The 26,956-nt window shown below is 32.6% G+C and overlaps 6 non-coding genes across 6 annotated transcripts; all 6 read left to right on the forward strand.

The window, feature by feature from the left end:
• The first annotated feature begins 15,647 nt into the window (after window positions 1-15,647).
• Window positions 15,648-15,718, forward strand: TRNAG-GCC. Its single transcript has one exon. It is a non-coding gene; the product is annotated as a tRNA-Gly (tRNA).
• A 1,067-nt stretch (window positions 15,719-16,785) lies between these two features.
• Window positions 16,786-16,856, forward strand: TRNAG-GCC. The gene has a single exon. It is a non-coding gene; the product is annotated as a tRNA-Gly (tRNA).
• A 1,067-nt stretch (window positions 16,857-17,923) lies between these two features.
• TRNAG-GCC lies at window positions 17,924-17,994 on the forward strand. Its single transcript has one exon. It is a non-coding gene; the product is annotated as a tRNA-Gly (tRNA).
• A 1,067-nt stretch (window positions 17,995-19,061) lies between these two features.
• TRNAG-GCC lies at window positions 19,062-19,132 on the forward strand. Its single transcript has one exon. It is a non-coding gene; the product is annotated as a tRNA-Gly (tRNA).
• A 1,067-nt stretch (window positions 19,133-20,199) lies between these two features.
• On the forward strand, window positions 20,200-20,270 carry TRNAG-GCC. The gene has a single exon. It is a non-coding gene; the product is annotated as a tRNA-Gly (tRNA).
• A 1,809-nt stretch (window positions 20,271-22,079) lies between these two features.
• Window positions 22,080-22,150, forward strand: TRNAG-GCC. Its single transcript has one exon. It is a non-coding gene; the product is annotated as a tRNA-Gly (tRNA).
• Window positions 22,151-26,956: the final 4,806 nt, after the last annotated feature.

Consider the following 26,956-nt stretch of genomic DNA (forward strand, 5'->3'; position numbering starts at 1 on the left):
TAGTATGACAATCTATTTATTCAAGTACAATGAAAAAATAATTTATTATTAACTTATTTATTCATCTATTAATATGTTATAAAAGTGACAATATATATTTTATTTTTTCTAAATATCACAAATTTCTTATTGTACTTTCGGTACACTTTCTGAAAAATATATATATGTTCATTTTCAATTTATCTTGTCCACTAACTTTCTTTTTGTTCATTTATTTTTTCAAAATATTACAATTTCTCATCCAGACTCTCCTTTACACATATAGAGAAATTTAAAACCCTATGCAATAATTCACAGAGATAGGAAATTCATAGAGGACTCACTTAATTAGGAAAAAAAAATGTAGAATGACTGGCAATAATTTTTTAAATATGGAAATTAAATGAGAAAAAAATGTGAAGAATATGGAAATTCTTCAACATACAATGATTTGATTATAAACTCATTCACCTTTAAAAAAAAAGGGCTACACCAACGTATGCAAATGCATATGCAGTTATCTTATTCATTAGTTATGTCTTAATTAATGACCGAAAGTTGAGGCAAAACAGATCCAATTCTGATCATGACGTTCTTCTTATTCTTGCATATAATAATAATGTGAAAACATGCATCTTTACTTGTTAAGTATTGTAGTTAATACCGTAATTAGTTAAGGCTTAAAATGGAGTTAATGGCTTTTGCTTCTGTTTGTGCTCTCACACTCACGCATTCACAAGCACAGAGGCAAAATTATTCCCACAAACACAAAGGGCCCTTATTCATCAACCTACTTGAGAGGTTGGAAATGATGGAAATGTAAGCATCTATTAAGTAGACATCAAAAATATATAGATAGATCTTTGTCTTTAATTTTCTCTCATAAGTGCATAATCCAAATTCATTTCAACTTCAGATTTTCTAATGAAATTTTTGTGTTGCTTCTCCTTTCAAAATATACTAATTCTGATTTATCACATTTTTTTAATGTTTTAAAATACTAATTGACCAATGATAATAACGAAGATAAGAAAAAAAAAAACTCAAATAAAAATCATAAAATCAGGAGTTATGTACTAAAGTATCCAGCATTACTATGTAAGAGGATTATTGAACTTTTGAATTTCTTTAACGTTTTAAATATTTAAAATAACAGTTAAGAATTTAGGCATAGGAAAGAGCAGAGAATCAGAATAATTGTACTATATGATTGGGTGCAGAATATTTATTCTTGTTTCATTAATTTAAACTGTTTTCCAAATGAATAGAAATTTGATAAGGAATGGCATTAGGTGGCCCAGATGAAAAGAAATATTTACTTTAGAAGGTTGAGAATATAATGATCATTCAGTTTAGATTTGTGGGTGCCACGTGCCCCACAGTGCTATACCAATATATATAAAATCATCTAAATATTTTATAAAGTAAATATTAGATAAAAATGACATCTTTAATATTTTAAAACATGAATTTCAATTACTTCTTACTATATTTTCTAAGTTGAAAAGTTATACAAAATATAATAGCACGAAAAATTATAATAATTCGTAAAGTTTTATTCTTCAATAGTCAGTTAAAATAAACTATCAACCAGTTGAAATTACTCTACATAATATGATTAAATATTGAATACAGAAGGAATGGATTTTTTTTTTACATAGTTTTTAACTGTATTAAGTGTAATATTTCTTACAAACTTCACCTCTTCTTATAATTAAAATTCCTTGTAAGTAAAACTTTAATCTTAAAAGTATAGATTTGTTGAGCTTTCATTAAGAGAAATGTTACGGAGATTCTGTGCTGGTTATTCATGAACATTCTAACAAAAAATATAATTTTCAATCCATTTTTTTAAAAAAATATATGATTCTTATTTTTATTTATTCTTTATTCTAATTTTTTGTCAATATTAGACCAAACTCGCACTTAAAATTTTTTAATCTTTACATTGAGATTTATCCCTTATGTGCAAATTGAAAAACCCCCATTAGGGTATAATTTAAGTTTAAAAACTCATTGACAATTACAACTTGTTATTGTAGGATATAGAAACATATCAAATTTTTTATTTTTCAACAAGTTCGGGCAATTGTGTCACAACCTGTAATGAGAATAAAAACAATATTATTCACTAATGTCCCATAAAGCAGTTATTATAATGTTCAAAACTCTCCTTCGTCAGACAATAAATTTGGCTTCTTAATAGATAAATATAAAAAAGATAGAAGGGTGAAATATTATGGCTCTTTCAGCTATAAAAAGAATAACTCAACTATGATCAACAAGAGCTAAAAAAATTGTTCATAGTGCAAAAAACAGCGTTTACAATAATCCAAAATAAACCAAGCACAATACCCGGAAAAAACAAATGAAAACCCCTAAAAATAAATAAAGTTTCTAATACAAAATAGGTTTTCTCTCACTTGAAACTTCTAATTCGTATCCAATAGTTCAAAATCGAAAGTAGATTCTTTTTGAACCTGTTGTCCAAATTTAAGCACAATCCAACCACAAACGAATCTTCAAAATTGTGATTGAATGTTTGATTTCATGGTGAGAATGTAAGTTAGACAAATACTTTTCATCTTCTTTCTTTATTTGTTATATTTTGTCATAACATTATTAATCTAACTTTAATAGAATCTCTCACCACTTGTGAAACATAGGGAACCTATGCATTTAAGCATTTTCTCCATTAAAAGAAGAGTAATCCCCCTCCCCATAAAAAAAAAAGGATTAGCATACCTCAAGGTTTTTAACATTATGTTTTTAATCATTTCAATTTTATTAATATTTATATTATTAATAAAAACTAAAACATCCATTGTCCAAAATTAATTCTATATATATATATATATATATATATATACACTATTTTTTAAAAATTTAAAAATTTTATTATTTCAATATGTCTTAGGGTTCTTTCAAGAATCTGCCAAGACCTAAGGGTTGGAAAAAAGATACTTCTCCATAACTAAAAGGAGAACAAGGATGGAAAAGAGAATAAAGAGAAAGTGTATGATTGTGTGAATAGACCTTCCAAAGTCACCACCCTATCATCAATAGGTGTCATCATCCTTAAGGTCATTTTGGAATCTAAAAAACTAGTTTGAAGGATGAATCATAGATGGAGAAAGAATATATTACTAGTAGTTTTGTCAACATGCTTTTATTTTTTTGAAAAAAAAAAACAAAAATATTTTTATATTTTCACACTTTTTATATTTTTATTTTAAATACACCATGTATAACAATCTTCTTTGTACTATATTTTTTATTTTGTACACACCCAAATAAAAGCATAACTTTGTTTTCCACCAAGCAGTTACTAAATTATTTTCTATATCCTCCTTTTTCTTTATGGTCATTTTTTTATATACCTTAGCCACATACACACCATACATGTGTTGCATTTGACCTTAAAATAATACTCTTTCTTGCTGGGTTAAGTTGCTTTGCTGCAAAATTAAAAGAATGGTGATGATAACATATAAGCTTTTTATGTGATTTTCTTGAAGCAAATGATTCATGGAAAAGGAAAGGAAAGAAGCTCATTGTTGATGATGATTTCATGGTGTTACAAGTCAAGCTCTTGTCAGTTGCCAGTTGAGTCTTTTTTTCCGTACTGTTTTGGTTTCTAATTTTTTTTTTTTTTTGGTTTTCTTTAGACATTGACGAGAACAAAAATGTTTTAAAAGAAGGGAAGAAATCATTAACAATCATTCAAAAAACTGCTTCGCTTGACTTTCGGAGCAAGTGCATGGAAGAAGCTACCACACTTTTTTAATTTTCAGGTGCTTTTACCAAACCCTATTTCCAAGAATTTGCAAATGCATCGGTCAAAATTCTAATAATATCTATCACCTTAATCATATCCCTGCAACACAAAAACTCAGAAACCTTTTTAGGGTGTTCTTATTACTCATTGTTCATTATATCCATAGAGACTCTTTTCTTCAATTTATGCTAGTAGTACATCGCAATTTAAAATTATTAAAACGATGCATACCGTTGTCAAAGAAAATAATTTCATGAATTATAGTTCATAACTGCAATTCAACTCACTGCTTTACTTCAAGTTTAAAATATAATATAGTTTTTCATGCGTAATGAATTCTTAATTTAATTTTGCAGATAACATGTTAAATAGTTCATATAACTGTGAAACATTATTAATTTAGCGCGTCACATGGATAAGGATAATTCATTTAATAATTAACTTATTTAAACGATACGTCACACAATATAATATGAAAAGTAAAGTTTTAGAGTATAAAGTCACTCCTACAACATCTAAAGTACTTAAAATAGAAAGTATCAAGGACACACCACGATGCCGATACAAAAGAAAATACATTGACCGATATAATTCAAAACAAGGCTAAATGAATAGATAATACATGGGCCATAGCCCTGAAATAAAATTCAGACAAGCGGAATCCATTCCAGAGGCTAAGCAGCAGAATCACCATTTTCCTGTTGACCACGAGTAGTTCTCGCATCTGCTCACATCAATAAATTGATGATCATCGCAAAGAGAGAAGACCACACACATAACAATCAAACAAGCAAAAGGGTAAGCTAGAGCAGAAAAATGGTTTATCATACAGTTACATACAATCTCACAATTCAAGATGCATATGTCAACCAACCATGTTGTAACTTGCACACAATACACTAAGACTCAGACGTGACTCATCCGGATACATATAATTAGTCGGATTCAGCGGATGCTTGCACTTGTGGTGGCTTTTACTGCTCTACCGAGCTAATTGTTCCAATGTCTCATCCCCCACAAGGTAAGCCCTTAATGGGTTCCAGGCCTTCTACTACTCTCATCACTCGAGTCAGTACGCTCTATGTGAGACTAACTGACTCTTTAGAGTATTTGGATGCAATCCTTACCTTGAATCCTTACTAAATTATATAAATGGGGCACCACCATGAACTCCTACTAACAGGGGTCATGGAATTAAGTCCGACCAACTGAGGCACCACCATAAGATCTCACCTAGAGATTCATGGAATTACATCCTAACCAATGAGACGCCACCACGAAACTATCGTGGAATTACGCCCTAAACATACCAACAACATGTTCCATTCATCAAAATAACATTCATGCTCATACCAATCCCATGTCACTTTTATAACTAACCATTCCATACTCAGTTCATGCCAAAATCATGTTAACTCATCATTCTAGCCCATATAATCAGATCTCACATGCATATTCAACCAATTCATGCCTTATCAAAGTAATGCAATCATACCAGCAATCACAAACCAAAGACAGGGGAATGAACAAATACAGAGCAAACCCTTACTCCAGCCTCGCTCAAGCCATGGACCCTCGCTCAAGCGAAAGAGGTCTTTCACTCAAGCGGCAGGCCCCCGCTGAGGCGAGACTACCAACAGGGGGGTTTGTTGAGTTCGCGAGTTCTCGCTTAGGGGAGCCCTCCTCTCCTGAGCGAGACCACCCCTCGCTCAAAGGTGAGGTTCCTCACTTGGGCTAAAACTGCAGCGACATGTCAAGGCTCCCATGAGTTCTCGCTTAGGTAAGCCACTCTCACCTAAGCGAGATATCACCTCGCTCAAACGAGAGCTCTCCGCCAGAACGAGAGCTCGAGTATGAACCTGACCTGTTTCTACAAGTCTCGCTTGGGCGAGAGTATCAGATCTCGTCACTGTTCTCCTTACAATAGCTATATTTTCATACCCAAACAACAATACAAGACATTCCACATTTCAACAATAGCACACAAGCCATAAAATTGTGAAACAGTGGCAAGGGAAGCAAAAATTGAAGTAAACAAGCAAGCCCTAGATTCCCTTACCTGGAAAATGCTAGTATGAGACTTCGACAATTAAAGCTAACGGACCCAGCAGCTCCAGAAACAGACTTGAGAGCTGAGAACAACGATACAGAAAGAAAAATGGGTTTAGTACTATGAACCCCAATAGAAACCACGAAAAACAACTTAGAAAAGGGGAGAATATGGTTCAAGAACTAACTTATGTGAGGCGAGGTGAGCTTTAGAGCTAGCGTGAACAAGAGCGAACCAAGCCCTAGCAGAGCTTCTGTTGAGAACAAGGGAGGGTTTGAGAAACACTATTTTTGCAAAGTGAACAGGAATGAGAGGGTTTGGCTGCTTTAGGGGCCTTAGCACCCTTTGGGCCAACCTTTAAGCCCAACTGAAAAAGGGCAACCCTTAAAAATAAAGGCAGAAATATAAGTGGGCCTTACATTTTCCCCAAGAACAAAATTTTCTAACCTCAAAAATGAAAACTTACCAGGAAAACACATGCGGATGTGACTTCCTCATATCCTCCTCTAACTCCCAAGTAGAGTCACCTGTCTTCCGATCCCAGATGAGTTTGACAAGACTGATTGGTTTTTCCCGACATTCCTCAACTCGACTATCCTCCAAAGCCACTCGTGGTACCTCCATAGTGAGATCCTCCCTGATCTGCACATCCTCGACCTCCAATACATGAGATAGATCAAACACATACTTCCTCAGTTGTGATACATGGAACACTGGATGAAGACTAGCCAATTGGGAAGGCAAAGCAATCTCATAAGCTATCGGCCCAATCCTCCTCGAAATCTGGTAAGGGCCAAGGAACTTAGGAGAAATCTTCTTTGAACGAAGAGTCCTTCCCACACCAGTGGTTCGGGTCACCCTCCAGAACACGCGATCTCCAGCAACGAATTCTAAGGGTCTCCTCCTATGGTCTGCATAAGCCTTTTGCCTACTCTGAGAGGCCTGCATCCTATCTCTTACGAATCTTACCTTCTCAGTAGTCTGCTCTAACAACTCAAGTCTAACTAACACTGCTTCCCCATCTTGATACCAACACAAAGGAGTCCTACACTTCCTCCCGTAAAGAGCTTCATATGGCGTCATGCCAATACTCGCATGGAAACTATTGTTGTAGGTGAACTCTATCAACGGTAAAACTTCATTCCTAGCACCCAAGTGATCCAGCACGCATGTCCTCAACAAATCCTCAAGCAACTGAATCGTCCTCTCGGACTGACCATCGATTTGTGGATGATAGGCTGAACTCATAGTCAACTTGCTTCCCAAAGCACTTTGCAAAGTCTGCCAAAACCGCTAAGTGAACCGTGGATCCATGTATGATACAATGCTCGAAGGTACTCCATGCAGCCTCACAATTTCCTTAATGTACAACTAGGCCAACTTGGCTATATACATTCTCAAATTCATTGCCAAGAAGTGAGCACTCTTGGTCAATCGGTCCACAATAACTCAGATGGTATCATGACCCCTAAAGGTTCGTGGCAAGTGGGTCATAAAGTCCATAGAGATGCTATCCTATTTCCACACTGGTATTTCCAAAGGCTGTAGAATTCCACCGAGTCTCTGATGCTCTACCTTTGCCTTCTGACATGTCAAGCAGGCTGATACAAACTGGGCAACATCTTTCTTCATACCCTACGACCAAAAGGTTTCTTTGAGATCCTGGTACATCTTAGTCATGCCAGGATGCAAACTAAGACGACTCTTGTGCCCTTCCTCAAGGATTAACCTTTTCACTTCTACGTCATCTGGCACACACACCCTACCCCAAAATCTTAATATACTATCGCTATCAAAGGCAAGATCCTTCGCTTCATCTGACCCAAGTTGCTCTCTAACTCTGTTCAAACTGGCATCTAATAACTGTCTTTCTCTAACTAAGTCCAAGAAGTCACTAGATATAGTTAGAGTACTACATCCATTGAACTTGGATCCCAATTCTACTTGTAGCTTCATATCTCTGAATTTCTCTAGCAGTTCCACTTCCTTGATCATAAGATGTGCAATATGCACTGTCTTCCTAGTCAAGGCATCTGTCACTACATTCGCCTTCCCTAGATGATACAAAAGTTCAAAGTCGTAGTCTTTTAGGAATTCCATCCACCTCCTCTGTCTCATGTTTAGTTCCTTCTGGTAAAACAAATACTTAAGACTCTTGTGATCGTTGAACACTAGAAATTGGGCACCGTAGAGATAATTCCTATAAATCTTTAAGGAAAACACAGTAGCTGCCAACTCCAAGTCATGAGTGTGGTAGTTACGCTCATGCACCTTAAGTTGCCTCGAAGCATATGTCATTGCCTTCTTCTCTTGCATCAACACATAGCCCAAACCTAGATGGGAGGCATCACAGTAAACCTCAAAGGGTTTACCAACATCTGGGATAACTAATATCGGGGCACTCATCAACCTTTGCTTTAGCTCCTGAAAGCTCTCCTCACAATTATCCGTCCAAGTGAAAGGTTGGTCCTTCCGGGTAAGCTGTGTCAGAGGCACCACTATATTGGAAAATCCTTCTATGAATTTCCTGTAATAGCCAGCTAAACCCACAAAGCTTTTGACCTCCATTGCTGACTTGGGACTTTCTCACTTAACCACAACTTCAACCTTCGCTGGATCCACTGCAATTCCCCGAGCGGATATCACGTGCCCCAAAAACTGTACCTCATCCATCAAGAACTCAGACTTGGACAGTTTAGCAAACAACTGCTTCTCCCCTAGAATACCAAGCACCAACCTAGGTGTTCTGCATGTTCCTTCTGAGTGTTGGAATAGATAAGTATGTCGTCTATGAAGACTACGATAAACTTATCTAAGAAGGGCCTGAAGATCCAATTCATCTAGTCCATAAATACAGTTGGAGCATTAGTCAAACCAAAAGGCATAACCACGTACTCATAGTGCCCATATCGGGACCCAAAGGCTATCTTCTGCACATCATTTGCCTTCACCAGTATCCACTATAAGAAAATTGATAATTACCGATGGGTACTTTCTGACGGATCTTTATCCGTCGGTAATTGTTCATTACCGACGAAGTTACCGACAGATGTAGTTGTGAAGTTTACCGACAGAACATATCCGTTGGTAATTTGATAGATGAGATTATTATGTTTGTTTATCGACAGAATTACCGACGAACGTCACTGTTGGTTTTACCGAGGGAATTTATCCGTCGGTTACGTCAATGATGATATTATTTAATTAGTTTACTGACGGACTAGCTGACGGATCCAGGTCGTCGGTAAGGTCATCGATGAAATTAGATATCAGAATTGGTTTCCCCTTTCTATTTTCATTTCCCACTATGTTTTCTTTCTCTATCACAACCCACCACTCACTGCCACTGCCTGCCACCCACTGCCACTGCCGAACCATCAAACCGCCACTTCCCACCGAACCAATGACGTTGCCGTGCCATTTCCACTGCCAATCGTGACCGAATCGCTCCATCTCTCCCTTCCACCGTCATCTACCGTTAGGTTAACGCCCTGGGAGTGGCTGTTCGCTCCATCTCCACCGTGGGTATAGCTTGCCGGCATTGGTGGCAGAAGAGTCTAGGTTGTGGGTAAAGCTTCGGTGGCCGTCGAGTGTTTCGCCTGCGTTGCCACACCGATAGGTAAGCTTGCTCCTTTTTGCGTTGCTGCTTTAGTTTTATTGATTTAGGGTAGAATTTGTTTGAATTGATCTGAATTGTGTTATTCTCGTGCAACAACATAGATTTATGATCTGAATTGTAGTGAGCATGATCAGACCGATAAGAAACGCAACGTGTTTGCTTTTCTCCATTATTGGGAACTTAGTTTGGTAGAGATAATTATGTAATTTCAAGGCTGTGATGTTTAAGTATGGATTTAAAGTTTTGTGCGTAGCCTCCGAGATATTGATTATGATTGGTAGCAATAAATCAATGTGAATTCAATCTCTAATTGTCCAATTTAAAATGGTAGGAAATTTTTAATTACTGCTTGGCGACCCATTTCATTCACATAGCATCAGTGAATGAGTCTTAAATCAGTTCCTACACTTACTTTCTTCAAATTCAATTTCCTTTTGAGTTAGACACTGGACCATACACTTTTACCCCCATTTTTGTGTCTATTTTTGTTTCTTTATCTGTAGTTTGATTGTGTTTGTCTGTGAAGTTGTGCTTTTATGATCTACAATTTGTTTAGAAACAGAACTTGTTGTTTAGGTAGTTTAGGTATTTATTTCTAGTTAGTATAGCATAGTGTTAGCACTAGTGTTGGTTTTACTTGCTAGTTTTAGGTTCTAAGTAGTCAAATTTTAATTTTCTTGTTAATTTAGAATTTTGACTTTATTTTTATGTTTGTTTTAGCATTGAAAACTTGTATAAATAGTGGTTTAGTAGTTCAAATAATTAGATTAGTGCAATTTTCATATTTGATAATTTTAGCCTATTCTAGTAACTAGTTTTAGGTTCTAGGGTGTCATATTTTGAGTTTTGTGTTGTTTTTATAATTTGAGTCTTTTCTTAGGTATATTTTATCATTTTAAACTTGTTGGGATAATTGCTTTACAGTTCCTTAAGTTATTTTACTACATTTGCAAATTGTTTGCCATTGTAGTGGAATTTGTAAAGTTTGAATGGTGATTTTTAGAATTTTATGTAGGAATCAACTTTTGATTAATACACATCTAAAGTTTTTGCTGCCATAGGGGTCATGCATAATTTCATTTAGATTAATGCTACATTTGAATGAAAAAATAATCAAGTTTGGTCAATCATATAGTCATTCATTTGCATCTTGCAATGTCCAGTTTAGACTTTAGGCCTTAAATTCTTACATAGTATTAGCTTACAACAGATTGGTCATGGCCAACTCCTATTTTAGTGGCATTCTGCATTTGTAAACTTTATTATGCACCATTGCACTAAACCACCACTGCACTGAGCGTTGATTTGGTTGAAAGTATAAAAAAGGCCTTCAATTCTCCCTTTTAGATGTTGAATGTTAATACATGTGAAGTCATTGCATATTTTTTCATCTATTTAAAACTTTATTGACATTGGTTTGTCCAATTCAATGTTGATTGTACTGAATTAATGTAGTTAATGACATTAAAATTTTAGAGGAGTCTTAAACAAAATTTCTAAAGTATGTAAACGTTTATCTTATAAAGCTACATATTTTTCCTTCTTGATTCAGAATTATCCCTTTCATCACCTCTAATTTGGAAGGATCCAACAAAGTCAGCGTTGTTGCTTGGCCATACAAGGTACCCACCACTCTCCCCAAACTTTTTTCAAACGTTTTTACTCTTTCCTCTACTCTATTTGCTTGAGTTATTGCTGCTGCATCTTTAGCTTGTAGTCTAGTTAATGACTTCTTGCATAAATAGTGCGTTGCCGCTAATATATGTATCCTATATTAGCTCCCATTCACATCAACAGATATAATGTGTTTTCTAAATTATGCATAATTTGGCAAAAGAGTGGTGTTAGATGTCAAAAGGAGCATGAAAACTGCATAATACTAGTTTTCTGCTTCAAACATGTTGTGATGTGCTCTAAAAGTTTCTTCTCCCTGCTGCTAGAACATGCCACATGTTGTTTAGTTGATAAAAGAATGCTGAAAACTAGGATAACCCCTTCAATTAAAAAAGAAGTGCAAAATTTCACCTAATCAAACCTAGAATGCATTTCATAATAAGCTAAAAATATAGTTGTAGTAAATCAATGAAAGAAAATATGAACAAAGTGTCTAAATAAGTGTAAAAATGTAAGAGCAGATGCAGGAAAATTAATGCTACTGTAAAGTAGTACTCAAATTAATATGCAAATGATGATGAAATGCTATAATATCCACCATGAACCTATATAACTCCGAAGAGACATGAATGGAAGAGGTTTCACACCTCAATTCTACCTAAAATTTCTACTTAATAAAAAATAGAAAATTGTTTGATAAAATGCAGTGTTATAGCTCCAATTTCTCAAAATCATGTGTTGAACCAAACTTGGCAGCACATGCAACAAAACTGGTGCAGATTTTGTGCACATTTTACAACATAAGAAATTTGGTGCAGATTTTGTGTTCTGAATAAATGTCATGCTTCCATTCATGGTCTAACAATTTGAAGATGTAAATTATGATGCAAATTGAGTGCAAACACAAGTGTTTGTACACAATATTAAGGAATTCGAAAATACCTCATTATATAGAAACATATGAACCTAAAAACTAGTTAATGGGTAAAAACTTCCAAAATGCATGAAATTGAGTCATAGATGATTCAAGGATATCCTATACACTAAACCAACATACTAAATTGCAAAGAATCATACAAATTCATAGAAAAGCAAAATCAAAGATGAAACAAGTAAAGTGAGTGCAAAATGGCTTGTAAAGAGTGCCTAAAATGCATATGAAGACAAAAAATGAGTTTCATGTGTTGTAAATGCTTTGAACATGTTTCAATATGATGTAATAGGTAAATAAACAGTTAGGACCCTCTAACAATCATAGTTTCACGAAATCACTATCCAAACCCCACTTTCAAGTAAGAAAACTAAGCCAATTATGCGCATGCTTGTGTGATCAAGGGTCAAAACGTGTAGCAGTGTGCAAATGCATGATTCTAAAATCTAGACATGGTTAATATGATGCTAATGAGTTACTAAAACAATGAATTTTCCTAAAGAACTAGTGGAGAATAAAAATCCTAATTCTAGGTAGTCTAGAAAACCTTAAATGAGCATATCACACTCAAAACTTGTAAAATGCTTGGAATGAGATAAGTGAAGGCTCAAACATATTTCAAATCACTAAACCAAGATGCTAGGATGCTCAAACATTGATTTGGAGCTTTGACTTGAAAAGTTAACCTTTGGGTCAACTCTCCATCAAAAGTGACTTTTATAGTGGTTGAAATGTGAACCCTTGCTGGATTTGTTTGTTTAGCAACCTCTAATCACTTTTAATTTGTTCAATTTGAGTTTCTAAGGTGCACCAAAGTCACACAACACAAGTTAGTGTGTTAGTTCCCTATATACAAGAAAACTAGGCTAAAATAGGCTAAACTAGGCTAACAAGTTAGTCTCAAACTACTAAATATCAAATTAACGGGTTAGTTGTTAGTGAATGGAAAGAAAAATGTACTCTGAAATGATTCAATAATACTAATGAAGCAATGCAAAACAGAAAACACATATCACACTCTCATCTCAACTTTTAAAGACTTAAAATGAGGATTTTTCTTCAAATTGAGTGTGTGGGGTTTCCAATGGGGTATGAAAATGGTATTTTTATCCTTTGGCCATGCATAATATGATGGAAGTGGGCTTTAGAAACAAACAAATGAACACAATATAAAGAGAATTAAAAAATGACTAGTTCAAGTGCAAAATGGCTTGTAAAGAGTGCCTAAAATGCATATGAAGACAAAAAAAAAATAGTTTCAAGTGTTGTAAATGCTTTGAACACGTTTCAATATGGTGTAATAGGTAAAATAAAAAGTTAGGATCCTCCAACAATCATAGTTTCATGAAATCACTATCCAAACCCCACTTTCAAGTAAGAAAACTAAGCCAATTATGCGCATGCTTGTGTGATCAAGGGTCAAAACGTGTAGCAGTGTGCAAATGCATGATTCTAACATCTAGACATGGTTAATATGATGCTAGTGAGTTACTAAAATAGTGAATTTTCCTAAAGAACTAGTGGAGAATAAAAATCCTAATTCTAGGTAGTCTAGAAAACCTTAAAGGAGCATATCACACTCAAAACTTGTAAAATGCTTGGAATGAGATAAGTGAAGGCTCAAACATGTTTCAAATCACTAAACCAAGATGCTAGGATGCTCAAACATTGATTTGGAGCTTTGACTTGAAAAGTTAACCTTTGAGTCAACTCTCCATCAAAAGTGACTTTTATAGTGGTTGAAATGTGAACCCTTGCTGGATTTGTTTGTTTAGAAACCTCTAATCACTTTTAATTTGTTCAATTTGAGTTTCTAAGGTGCACCAAAGTCACACAATACAAGTTAGTGTGTTAGTTCCCTATATACAAGAAAACTAGGCTAAAATAGGCTAAACTAGGCTAACTAGTTAGTCTCAAACTACTAAATATCAAATTAAGGGGTTAGTTGTTAGTGAATGGAAAGCAAAATGTACTCTAAAATGATTCAATAATACTAATGAAGCAATGCAAAACAGAAAACACATATCACACTCTCATCTCAACTTTTAAAGACTTAAAATGAGGATTTTTCTTCAAATTGAGTGTGTGGGGTTTCAAATGGGGTATGAAAATGGTAATTTTATCCTTTGGCCATGCATAATATGATGGAAGTGGGCTTTCGAAACAAACAAATGAACACAATATAAAGAGAATTAAAAAATGACTAGTTCAAGTGCAAAATGGCTTGTAAAGAGTGCCTAAAATGCATATGAAGACAAAAAAAAAGTTTTAAGTGTTGTAAATGCTTTGAACACGTTTCAATATGGTGTAATAGGTAAAATAAAACGTTAGGACCCTCCAACAATCATAGTTTCACGAAATCACTATCCAAACCCCACTTTCAAGTAAGAAAACTAAGCCAATTATGCGTATGCTTGTGTGATCAAGGGTCAAAACGTGTAGCAGTGTGCAAATGCATGATTCTAACATCTAGACATGGTTAATATGATGCTAATGAGTTACTAAAAATGAATTTTCCTAAAGAACTAGTGGAGAATAAAAATCCTAATTCTAGGTAGTCTAGAAAACCTTAAATGAGCATATCACACTCAAAACTTATAAAATGCTTGGAATGAGATAATTGAAGGCTCAAACATGTTTCAAATCACTAAACCAAGATGCTAGGATGCTCAAACCTTGAGTTGGAGCTTTGATTTGAAAAGTTAACCTTTGGGTCAACTCTCCATCAAAAGTGACTTATAGAGTGGTTGAAATGTGAACCCTTATTGAATTTCTTTGGTTTTAATTGCTAGATCTAATTGTTTGGTTTTAATTTTTGGAACTAATTGTTTAGTTTTAATTGGTGAAACTAATTGTTTGGTTTTATTGGTTATGTTTTGTGCCAATGTAGCGGGTTCAATTCCCGGCTGATGCATGTGGGTTTGAGATATGATGATTGATATCTTTTCAATTGATGGGCCAATTGTACGTCATCAGTCACAAATCGATGATGTTGAACATGATTCTAAGCTCTTCTTTTCTTCTTCATTTTTTGCGATTAAGAAATCCCATTAGCGATTAATATTAGTCTTTTATTTAATGTTACTCTTTTAATTTCAATAGCAGGGTGAACTATAAAAAAATTATTTATATAGCTCATAAATTTTTAACTAAAGAACCAACCTTTCACATTCTTGTTCATTTCTAGTTTTTAAATTTTTGTCCTCAATACATAATGATAGTGTGTTCTAAGGATAAAAGTGGATTCAATATTTTAAAACATAAAAAAGGTATAATACTGATAAAGTTTTATTTATTAAAAATCGTAAACATTCGTAAATATAATGATGAACACTATAAAGTCTATGTCCAAATGAGAAATTGATTCCATGAAGAGTCGTCGAGTGGTAGAATACAACCATAATACGTATTGTAGATTTTCGTGCTTGATTCTCGTCTTGTGCATCCTTGTGAGAGATATGGTGTTTATGTGTTTTAAATTTTGGGGTGAATTTTTTATCATCGTTCACAAAACAATGATGAAGAACATGATTCTAAGCTCTACATTTTTTCATGACATTTTTCGACTAAGAAATCTTGTTTAGGCAGCTTTTTTTATTAAAAGCTTAGACATTCGTAAATATAATGAAGAAGATTATAAATTCCATAATCAAATGAATAAATCAATTCGCGAAGTGCACCAGTGGTCTAGTGGTAGAATAGTACCCTGCCACGGTACAGACCCGGGTTCGATTCCCGGCTGGTGCATGTGGGTGTGAGCTATGATGTATAATGTCTTTTCAATTGATGGGTCAATTGTACGTCATCGTTCACAAATCGATGATGTTGAACATGATTCTGAGCTCTTCATTTTTTGTTGATATTTTGCAATTAAGAAATCTTGTTTAGGGAGTTTTATTTTCTAAAAGCTTAGACATCTACATATATAATGAAGAACATTATAAATTTTATAACAAAATGAATAATTCAACTCACAAAATGCACCAATGGTCTAGTGGTAGAATGGTACGCTGCCACGGTACAAACCCTGGTTCGATTGTCGGCTGGTGCATGTGAATTTGAGCTGTGATGATTCATGTGTGTTCAATTGATGGGTTAATTTTACGTCATCAGTCACAAATCAATGATGTTGAACATGATTCTCAGCTTGTTTTTTCTTCTTCATTTTTAGCGATTAAGAAATCTCATTAGTGATTAATATTAGTCTTTTATTTAATGTTACTTTTTTAATTTCAATAAGAAGGTGAACTATAAAAAAAATGTTTATATAGTTCATAAATTTTTAACTAAAGAACCAACCTTTCACATTCTTGTTCATTTTTGGTTTTTAAATTTTCGTCCTCAATACATAATAATAGTGTGTGCTAAGGATAAGAGTGGATTCAATATTTTAAAACATAAAAAAGATATAATACTTGTACAGTTTTATTTATTAAAAATCGTAAACATTCATAAATATAATGATGAACATTATAAAGTCTATGTCCAAATGAGAAATTGATTCCATGAAGAGTCGTCTAATGCTAGAATACAACCATAATACGTGTTGCAGATTTTCGTGCTTGATTCTCGTCTTGTGCATCGTTGTGAGAGTTATGGTGATTAATGTGTTTTAAATTTTGGGGTGAATTTTTTGTCATCGTTCACAAAACGATGATGATGAAGATGATTCTTAGCTCTACATTTTTTCATGATATTTTTCGATTAAGAAATCTGGTTTAGGCAGCTTTTTTTATTAAAAGCTTAGACATTCGTAAATATAATGAAGAAGATTATAAATTCCATAATCAAATGAATAAATCAATTCGCGAAGTGCACCAGTGGTCTAGTGGTAGAATAGTACCCTGCCACGGTACAGACCCGGGTTCGATTCCCGGCTGGTGCATGTGGGTGTGAGCTATGATGTATAATGTCTTTTCAATTGATGGGTCAATTGTACGTCATCGTTCACAAATCGATGACGTTGAATATGATTCTAAGCTCTTCATTTGTTGTTGCTATTTTGCGATTAAGAAATCTTGTTTAGGGAGTTTTATTTTCTAAAAGCTTAGACATCTACAAATATAATGAAGAAGATTATAAATTTTATAACAAAAGGAATAATTCAACTCACAAAATGCACCAATGGTCTAGTGGTAGAATGGTACCCTGCCACGGTACAAACCCTGGTTCGATTGGAGGCTGGTGCATGTGAATTTGAGCTTTGATGATTCATGTGTGTTCAGTTGATGGGTTAATTTTACGTCATCAGTCACAAATCAATGATGTTGAACATGATTCTCAGCTTGTTTTTTCTTCTTCATTTTTTGCGATTAAGAAATCTCATTAGTGATTAATATTAGTCTTTTATTTAATGTTACTTTTTTAATTTCAATAAGAAGGTGAACTATAAAAAAAATGTTTATGTAGCTCATAAATTTTTAACTAAAGAACCAACCTTTCACATTCTTGTTCATTTTTGGTTTTTAAATTTTCGTCCTCAATACATAATAATAGTGTGTGCTAAGGATAAGAGTGGATTCAATATTTTAAAACATAAAAAAGATATAATACTTGTACAGTTTTATTTATTAAAAATCGTAAACATTCATAAATATAATGATGAACATTATAAAGTCTATGTCCAAATGAGAAATTGATTCCATGAAGAGTCGTCTAATGCTAGAATACAACCATAATACGTGTTGCAGATTTTCATGCTTGATTCTTGTCTTGTGCATCGTTGTGAGAGTTATGGTGATTAATGTGTTTTAAATTTTGGGGTGAATTTTTCGTCATCGTTCACAAAACGATGATGATGAAGATGATTCTTAGCTCTACATTTTTTCATGATATTTTTCGATTAAGAAATCTTGTTTAGGCAGCTTTTTTTATTAAAAGCTTAGACATTCGTAAATATAATGAAGAAGATTATAAATTTCATAATCAAATGAATAAATCAATTCGCGAAGTGCACCAGTGGTCTAGTGGTAGAATAGTACCCTGCCACGGTACAGACTCGGGTTCGATTCCCGGCTGGTGCTTGTGGGTGTGAGCTATGATGTATAATGTCTTTTCAATTGATGGGTCAATTGTACGTCATCGTTCACAAATCGATGACGTTGAATATGATTCTGAGCTCTTCATTTTTTGTTGATATTTTGCGATCAAGAAATCTTGTTTAGGGAGTTTTATTTTCTAAAAGCTTAGACATCTACATATATAATGAAGAAGATTTTAAATTTTATAACAAAATGAATAATTTCACTCACATAATGCACCAATGGTCTAGTGGTAGAATGGTACCCTGCCACGGTACAGACCCTGGATCGATTGTCGACTGGTGCATGTGAATTTGAGCTGTGATGCTTCATGTGTGTTCAGTTGATGGGTCAATTTTCTGTCATCAGTCACAAATCAATGATGTTGAACATGATTCTCAGCTTTTTTTTTCTTCTTTATTTTTTGCGATTAAGAAATCTCATTAGTGATTAATATTAGTCTTTTATTTAATGCCACTTTTTTAATTTCAATAAGAAAGTGAACTATAAAAAAAATGTTTATATAGCTCATAAATTTTTAACTAAAGAAGCAACCTTTCACATTCTTGTTCATTTTTGCTTTTTAAATTTTTGTCCTTAATACATAATGATAGTGTGTGCTAAGGATAAGAGTGGATTCAATATTTTAAAACATAAAAAAGGTATAATACTTGTATAGTTTTATTTATTAAAAATCGTAAACATTCATAAATATAATGATGAACATTATAAAGTCTATGTCCAAATGAGAAATTGATTCCATGAAGAGTCGTCTAATGCTAGAATATAACCATAATACGTGTTGAAGATTTTCGTGCATGATTCTCTTCTTATGCATCATTGTGAGAGTTGTGGTGATTAATGTGTTTTAAATTTTGGGGTGAATTTTTCGTCATCGTTCACAAAACGATGATGATGGAGATGATTCTTAACTCTACATTTTTTCATGATATTTTTCGATTAAGAAATCTTGTTTAGGCAACTTTTTTTATTAAAAGCTTAGACATTCGTAAATATAATGAAGAAGATTATAAATTTCATAATCAAATGAATAAATCAATTTGCGAAGTGCACCAGTGGTCTAGTGGTAGAATAGTACCCTGCCACGGTACAGACCCGAGTTCGATTCCCGGCTGGTGCATGTGGGTGTGAGCTATGATGTATAATGTCTTTTCAATTGATGGGTCAATTGTACGTCATCGTTCACAAATTGATGATGTTGAACATGATTCTGAGCTCTTCATTTTTTGTTGATATTTTGCGATCAAGAAATCTTGTTTAGGGAGTTTTATTTTCTAAAAGCTTAGACATCTACATATATAATGAAGAAGATTTTAAATTTTATAACAAAATGAATAATTCCACTCACATAATGCACCAATGGTCTAGTGGTAGAATGGTACCCTGCCACGGTACAGACCCTGGATCGATTGTCGACTGGTGCATGTGAATTTGAGCTGTGATGCTTCATGTGTGTTCAGTTGATGGGTCAATTTTCCGTCATCAGTCACAAATCAATGATGTTGAACATGATTCTCAGCTTTTTTTTTCTTCTTTATTTTTTGCGATTAAGAAATCTCATTAGTGATTAATATTAGTCTTTTATTTAATGCCACTTTTTTAATTTCAATAAGAAAGTGAACTATAAAAAAAATGTTTATATAGCTCATAAATTTTTAACTAAAGAAGCAACCTTTCACATTCTTGTTCATTTTTGCTTTTTAAATTTTTGTCCTTAATACATAATGATAGTGTGTGCTAAGGATAAGAGTGGATTCAATATTTTAAAACATAAAAAAGGTATAATACTTGTACAGTTTTATTTATTAAAAATCGTAAACATTCATAAATATAATGATGAACATTATGAAGTCTATGTCCAAATGAGAAATTGATTCCATGAAGAGTCGTCTAATGCTAGAATACAACCATAATAGGTGTTGCAGATTTTCGTGCTTGATTCTCGTCTTGTGCATCGTTGCGAGAGTTATGGTGATTAATGTGTTTTAAATTTTGGGGTGAATTTTTCGTCATCGTTCACAAAACGATGATGATGAAGATGATTCTTAGCTCTACATTTTTTCATGATATTTTTCGATTAAGAAATCTTGTTTAGGCAGCTTTTTTTATTAAAAGCTTAGACATTCGTAAATATAATGAAGAAGATTATAAATTCCATAATCAAATGAATAAATCAATTCGCGAAGTGCACCAGTGGTCTAGTGGTAGAACAGTACCCTGCCACGGTACAGACCCGGGTTTGATTCCCGGATGGTGCATGTAGGTGTGAGCTATGATGTATAATGTCTTTTCAATTGATGGGTCACTTGAGGTCATCGTTCACAAATTGATGATGTTGAACATGATTCTGAGCTCTTCATTTTTTGTTGATATTTTGCGATTAAGAAATCTTGTTTAGGGAGTTTTATTTTCTAAAAGCTTAGACATCTACAAATATAATGAAGAAGATTATAAATTTTATAACAAAAGGAATAATTCAACTCACAAAATGCACCAATGGTCTAGTGGTAGAGTGGTCAAATTTACGTCATCAATCACAAATTGATGATGTTGAACATCATTCTCAACTATTTTTTTCTTCTTCATTTTTTGCGATTAAGAAATCTCATTAGTGATTAATATTAGTCTTTTATTTAATGTTACTTTTTTAATTTCAATAAGAAGGTGAACTATAAAAAAATGTTTATATAGCTCATAAATTTTTAACTAAAGAACCAACCTTTTAAATTCTTGTTCATTTTTGGTTTTTAATTTTTCTTCCTCAATACATAATGATAGTTTGTTCTAAGGATAAGAGTGGATTCAATATTTTAAAACATAAAAAAGGTATAATACTTGTAAAGTTTTATTTATTAAAAATCGTAAACATTGATAAATTAAATGATGAACATTATAAAGTCTATGTCTAAATGAGAAATTGATTCCATGAAGAGTCGTCTAATGCTAGAATACAACCATAATACGTGTTGCAGATTTTTGTGCTTGATTTTCGTCTTGTGCATCGTTGTGAGAGATATGGTGATTAATGTGTTTGAAATTTTGGGGTGAATTTTTCGTGATCGTTCACAAAATGATGATGAAGTACATGATTCTAAGCTCTACATTTTTTCATGATATTTTTCAATTAAGAATCTTGTTTAGTGAGCTTTTTTTATTAAAAGCTAGACATTCGTAAATATTATGAAGAAGACTTTAAATTCCATAATCAAATGAATAATTCAATTCACGAAGTGCAAAAATGGTCTAGTGGTAGAATAGTACCCTGCCACGGTACAGACCCGGGTTTGATTCCCGGCTGGTGCATGTGGGTGTGAGCTGTGATGTATAATGTCTTTTCAATTGATGGGTCAACTTTATGTCATCAATCAAAAATCAATGATGTTGAACATGATTCTCAGGGTTTTTTTTTCTTCTTCATTTTTTGCGATTAAGAAATCTCATTAGTGATTAATATTAGTCTTTTATTAAATATTACTTTTTTAATTTAAAAAAGAAGGTGAACTATAAAAAAAATGTTTATATAGCTCATAAATTTTTAACTAAAGAACCAACCTTTAACATTCTTTTTCGTTTTTGGTTTTTTATTTTCGTCCTCAATACATAATGATAGTGTGTTCTAAGGATTAGAATGGATTCAATATTTTAAAACATAAAAAAAGGTATAATACTTGTACAGTTTTATTTATTAAAAATCGTAAATATTCATAAATATAATGATGAACATTATAAAGTCTATGTCTAAATGAGAAATTGATTCCATGAAGAGTCGTCTAATGCGAGAATACAACCATAATACGTGTTGCAGATTTTCGTGCTTGATTCTCGTCTTGTGCATCGTTGTGAGAGTTATGTTGATTAATGTGTTTTAAATTTTGGGGTGAATTTTTCATCATCGTTCACAAAATGATGATGAAGAACATGATTCTTAGCTCTACATTTTTTCATGATATTTTTTGATTAAGAAATCTTGTTTAGGCAGTTTTTTTTATTAAAAGCTTAGACATTCGTAAATATAATGAAGAAGATTATAAATTCCATAATCAAATGAATAATTCAATTCACGAAGTGCACTAGTGGTTTAGTGGTAGAATAGTACCCTGCCACGGTACAGACCCGGGTTCGATTCCCGGCTGGTACATGTGGGTATGAGCTATGATGTCTAATGTCTTTTCAATTGATGGCTCAATTGTACGTCATCGTTCACAAATCGATGATGGTTAACATGATTCTGAGCTCTTCATTTTTTGTTGATATATTGCAATTAAGAAATCTTGTTTACGGAGTTTTATTTTCTAAAACCATAGACATCCACAAATATAATGAAGAAGATTATAAGTTTGATAACGAAATGAATAATTCAACTCACAAAATGCACCAATGGTCTAGTGGTAGAGTGGTTAAATTTACGTCATCAATCACAAATTGATGATGTTGAACATCATTCTCAACTTTTTTTTTCTTCTTCATTTTTTGCGATTAAGAAATCTCATTAGTGATTAATATTAGTCTTTTATTTAATGTTACTTTTTTAATTTCAATAAGAAGGTGAACTATAAAAAAATGTTTATATAGCTCATAAATTTTTAACTAAAGAACCAACCTTTAAAATTCTTGTTCATTTTTTGTTTTTAAATTTTCTTCCTCAATACATAATGATAGTTTGTTCTAAGGATAAGAGTGGATTCAATATTTTAAAACATAAAAAAGGTATAATACTTGTAATGTTTTATTTATTAAAAATCGTAAACATTGATAAATTAAATGATGAACGTTATAAAGTCTATGTCCAAATGATAAATTGATTCCATGAAGAGTCGTCTAACGGTAGAATACAACCATAATACGTGTTGCAGATTTTTGTGCTTGATTCTCGTCTTGTGCATCGTTGTGAGAGATATGGTGATTAATGTGTTTGAAATTTTTGGGTGAATTTTTCGTCATCGTTTATAAAACGATGATGAAATACATGATTCTAAGCTTTACATTTTTTCATGATATTTTTCAATTAAGAAATCTTGTTTAGGCAGCTTTTTTTATTAAAAGCTTAGACATTCGTAAATATTATGAAGAAGATTATAAATTCCATAATCAAATGAATAATTCAATTCACGAAGTGCACCAGTGGTCTAGTGGTAGAATAGTACCCTGCCACGGTACAGACCCGGGTTTGATTCCTCGTTGGTGCATGTGGCTGTGAGCTCTTATGTCTAATGTCTTTTCAATTGATGGGTCAATTGTACGTCATTGTTCACAAATCGATGATGTTGAACGTGTTTATGAGCTCTTCATTTTTTTTTGATATTGCGATTAAGAAATCTTGTTTACGGAGTTTTATTTTCTAAAACCTTAGACATCCACAAATATAATGAAGAAGATTATAAGTTTTATAACAAAATGAATAATTCAACTCACAAAATGCACCAATGGTCTAGCTGTAGAATGGTACCCTGCCATGGTATAGACCCGGGTTTCGATTGTCGGCTGATGCATGTGAATTTGAGCTATAATGATTCATGTATGTTCAGTTCATGGGTCAATTTTATGTCATCAGTTAAAAATCAATGATGTTGAACATGATTCTCAGGTTTTTTTTTCTTCTTCATTTTTTGCGATTAAGAAATCTCATTAGTGATTAATATTAGTCTTTTATTTAATGTTACTTTTTTAATTTCAATAAGAAGGTGAACTATAAAAAAATGTTTATATAGCTCATAAATTTTTAACTAAAGAACCAACCTTTCACATTCTTCTTCATTTTTGGTTTTTAAATTTTCGTCCTCAATATTTAATGATAGTGTGTTGTAAGGATAAGAGTGGATTCAATATTTTAAAACATAAAAAAGGCATAGTACTTGTAAAGTTTTATTTATTAAAAATCGTAAACTTGATAAATATAATGATGAACATTATAAAGTCTTTGTCCAAATGAGAAATTGATTCCATGAAGAGTCGTCTAAAGCTAGAATACAACCATAATACGTGTTGCAGATTTTCGTGCTTGATTCTCGACTTGTGCATCGTTGTGAGAGTTATGGTGATTAATGTGTTTTAAATTTTACATTCGTGTTCGTCCTCAACACATAATGATAGTGTATTCTAAGGATAAGAGTGGATTCAATATTTTAAAACATAAAAATGGTATAATACTTATAAAGTTTTATTTATTAAAAATCGTAAACATTCATAAATATAATGATGAACATTATAAAGTCTATGTCCAAATGAGAAATTGATTCAATGAAGAGTCGTCTAATGCTAGAATACAACCATAATACGTACAGACCCGGGTTCGATTGTCGGCTGGTGCATGTGAATTTGAGCTATGATGATTCATGTTTGTTCAGTTGATGTGTCAATTTTACGTTATCAGTCACAAATCGATGATGTTGAACATGATTCTCAGGTTTTTTTTTTTCTTCTTCATTTTTTGCGATTAAGAAATCTCATTAGTGATTAATATTGGTCTTTTATTTCATGTTAGTTTTTTAATAGCAGGGTTAAGTATATAAAAAAGGTTTATATTTCTCACATATTTTAAACTAAAGAACCAATATTTCACATTCTTATTCGTTTTTTGGTTTTTAAATTTTTGTCCTCAACATATATTGATAGTATATTCTAAAGATAAGAGTGGGTTCACTGTTTAAAAACATAAAGAAGGTACAATACTTCAAATGTTTTATTTGTTAAAAATCTCAAACATTCATAAACATAATGACGAACATTATAAGGTTTATGTCGAAATGAGAAATTGATTCCATGAAGCGCTAGTGGTGTAGTGGTAGAATACTACCCGACTAGGTATTGTACATCTTCGGGCTTGATTCTCGGCTTGTGCATCGTTGTGAGACTTATGGTGATTAATGTGTTTTAAATTTTTGGGTCAATTGTTCGTCATCGTTCACAAAACGATGATGAAGAATATGATTCTAAGCTCTACATTTTTTCATTATATTATGCGATTAAGAAATCTTGTTTAGAGAGTTTTATTTATTAAAAGCTTAGACATTCGTATTTATAATAAAGAAGATTATAAATTCCATATCCAAATGAATAATTCAACCCACGAAGTGCACCAATGGTCTAGTGGTAGAATGGTACCCTGCCACGTTACAGACACGGATTCGAATCTCGGGTGGTGCTTGTCGGTTTGAGCTATGATGATTCATGTTTGTTCAGTTGATGGGTCAATTTTACGTCATCAGTCACAAATCGATGATCTAGAATATGATTCTCAACTATTTATTTCTTCTTCATTTTTTGCAATTAAGAAATCTCATTAGTGATTAATATTAGTCTTATATTTAATGTTAGTCTATTAATTTCAATCCCAAGGTGAATAATAAAAAATGTTTATATAGCTCACAAATTTTATACTAAAGAACTAATCTTTCATATTCGTGTTTGTTTTCTGTTTTTAAAATTTTTTTCCTCAATACATAGTGATAGTGTATTCTAAAGATAAGAGTGGGTTCAATATTTTAAAACATAAAGAAGGTATAATACTTATAAAATTTTATTTATTAAGAAGCTTAAAAATTCATAAATAAAATGATGAACATTATAAAATCTATGTCCAAATGAGAAATTGATTTAATGAGGCACTAGTAGTCTAGTGGTAGAATACTTCCCTACTACGTACTATAGATGTTCGTGCTTGATTCTCAGCTTGTGCATCGTTGTGAGAGCTATGGTGATTAATTTGTTTTTTAAATTTATGGGTCAATTGTTCGTCATTGTTCACAAAACGATCATGAAGAACATGATTCTTGTTAGAAATATTTTAATATAATTTAAAAAATAAAAAATAAAAATAAAAAATTTATTATTGCTCATGTTTTTATAGACCTTTAATTTATGGGTTAATGTTTTTTATGGTTAACGACTATATTCTTATTACAATTTACTCATTTGTCTCCCTTTTCTACCTATAAATACCACCTAGGTGCATGGGGAAAAAACAACAACAACAAAACAACCACAAATACTAGAGTTTTCTCAGAAGTGTTCTTCTTTTCTTCTCTATATTATCTTTAAGACAGTGGTGTTCATAAGGTTCGGAGATCCTTCGCTGCACTTGATCAATCTGACGGGTTGTTGTATCTTGGGAGAGAAACACATTTTATTTGAAACACATATGATTGTATATTTGTTTAGCCTTGTGCAGTAAGGGCGTTTTCTGTCTAAGGATAGCGTTATGTATGCCTCAACCCAGGCTATTTCTACTCCTTTTCTCATTTACTTTTTATCTCTTTATTGTTATTATAATTGTTGATCTCTTATTAATATTCATTGTTTAATATATATTCTTAGTATTATTATTGATTTAATAATTATTATTAGGGTTAAGTAAGTTTTTAGTCACTGAACTTTTGCCAAAAATTGGAATTTATTGTTGGTCGAACTTTGATAAATTTTGGTCTCAAAACTTTAAAAATGAATGAATATAGTCCTTTTAAACCAATTACGTTGACTTTTTTCAATATGTGGAATGTGTTTCATGTTAATATTGGAGTTGTTTACGCCGTTTGACACATTCTCGGCTCAATATTTACTGAGAAATGTGTTCGAAACCTAAAAAAAGTTAACAAAACTGGGTTAAAAGGACTACATTCATTCATTTTTAAAGTTTAGGGACCAAAATTTATCAAAGTTTCGACAAAGGAAGAATTCCAATTTTAGGTCAAAGTTCAGGGACTAAAAACATACTTAACCCTTATTATTATATCATTTTATATTTTTATTATTATTAGTATTATTTGAGTAATCATTTTCTAACAATTCTAAGCTCTCCATTTTTTCATTTTCTAATCATTAAGAGTTTTATTTATTAAATGCATAGACATTTGTAAATATAGTGAAGAAGATTATAAATTCCATATCCAAATGAATAATTCAATTCACGAAGTGCACTAGTGGTCTATTGGTTCAATAGTACTCTGCC

This window comes from Vigna unguiculata, chromosome 8 (genome assembly GCF_004118075.2).
Source record: "Vigna unguiculata cultivar IT97K-499-35 chromosome 8, ASM411807v1, whole genome shotgun sequence".
In the NCBI taxonomy this organism is placed as follows: Eukaryota; Viridiplantae; Streptophyta; class Magnoliopsida; order Fabales; family Fabaceae; genus Vigna; species Vigna unguiculata.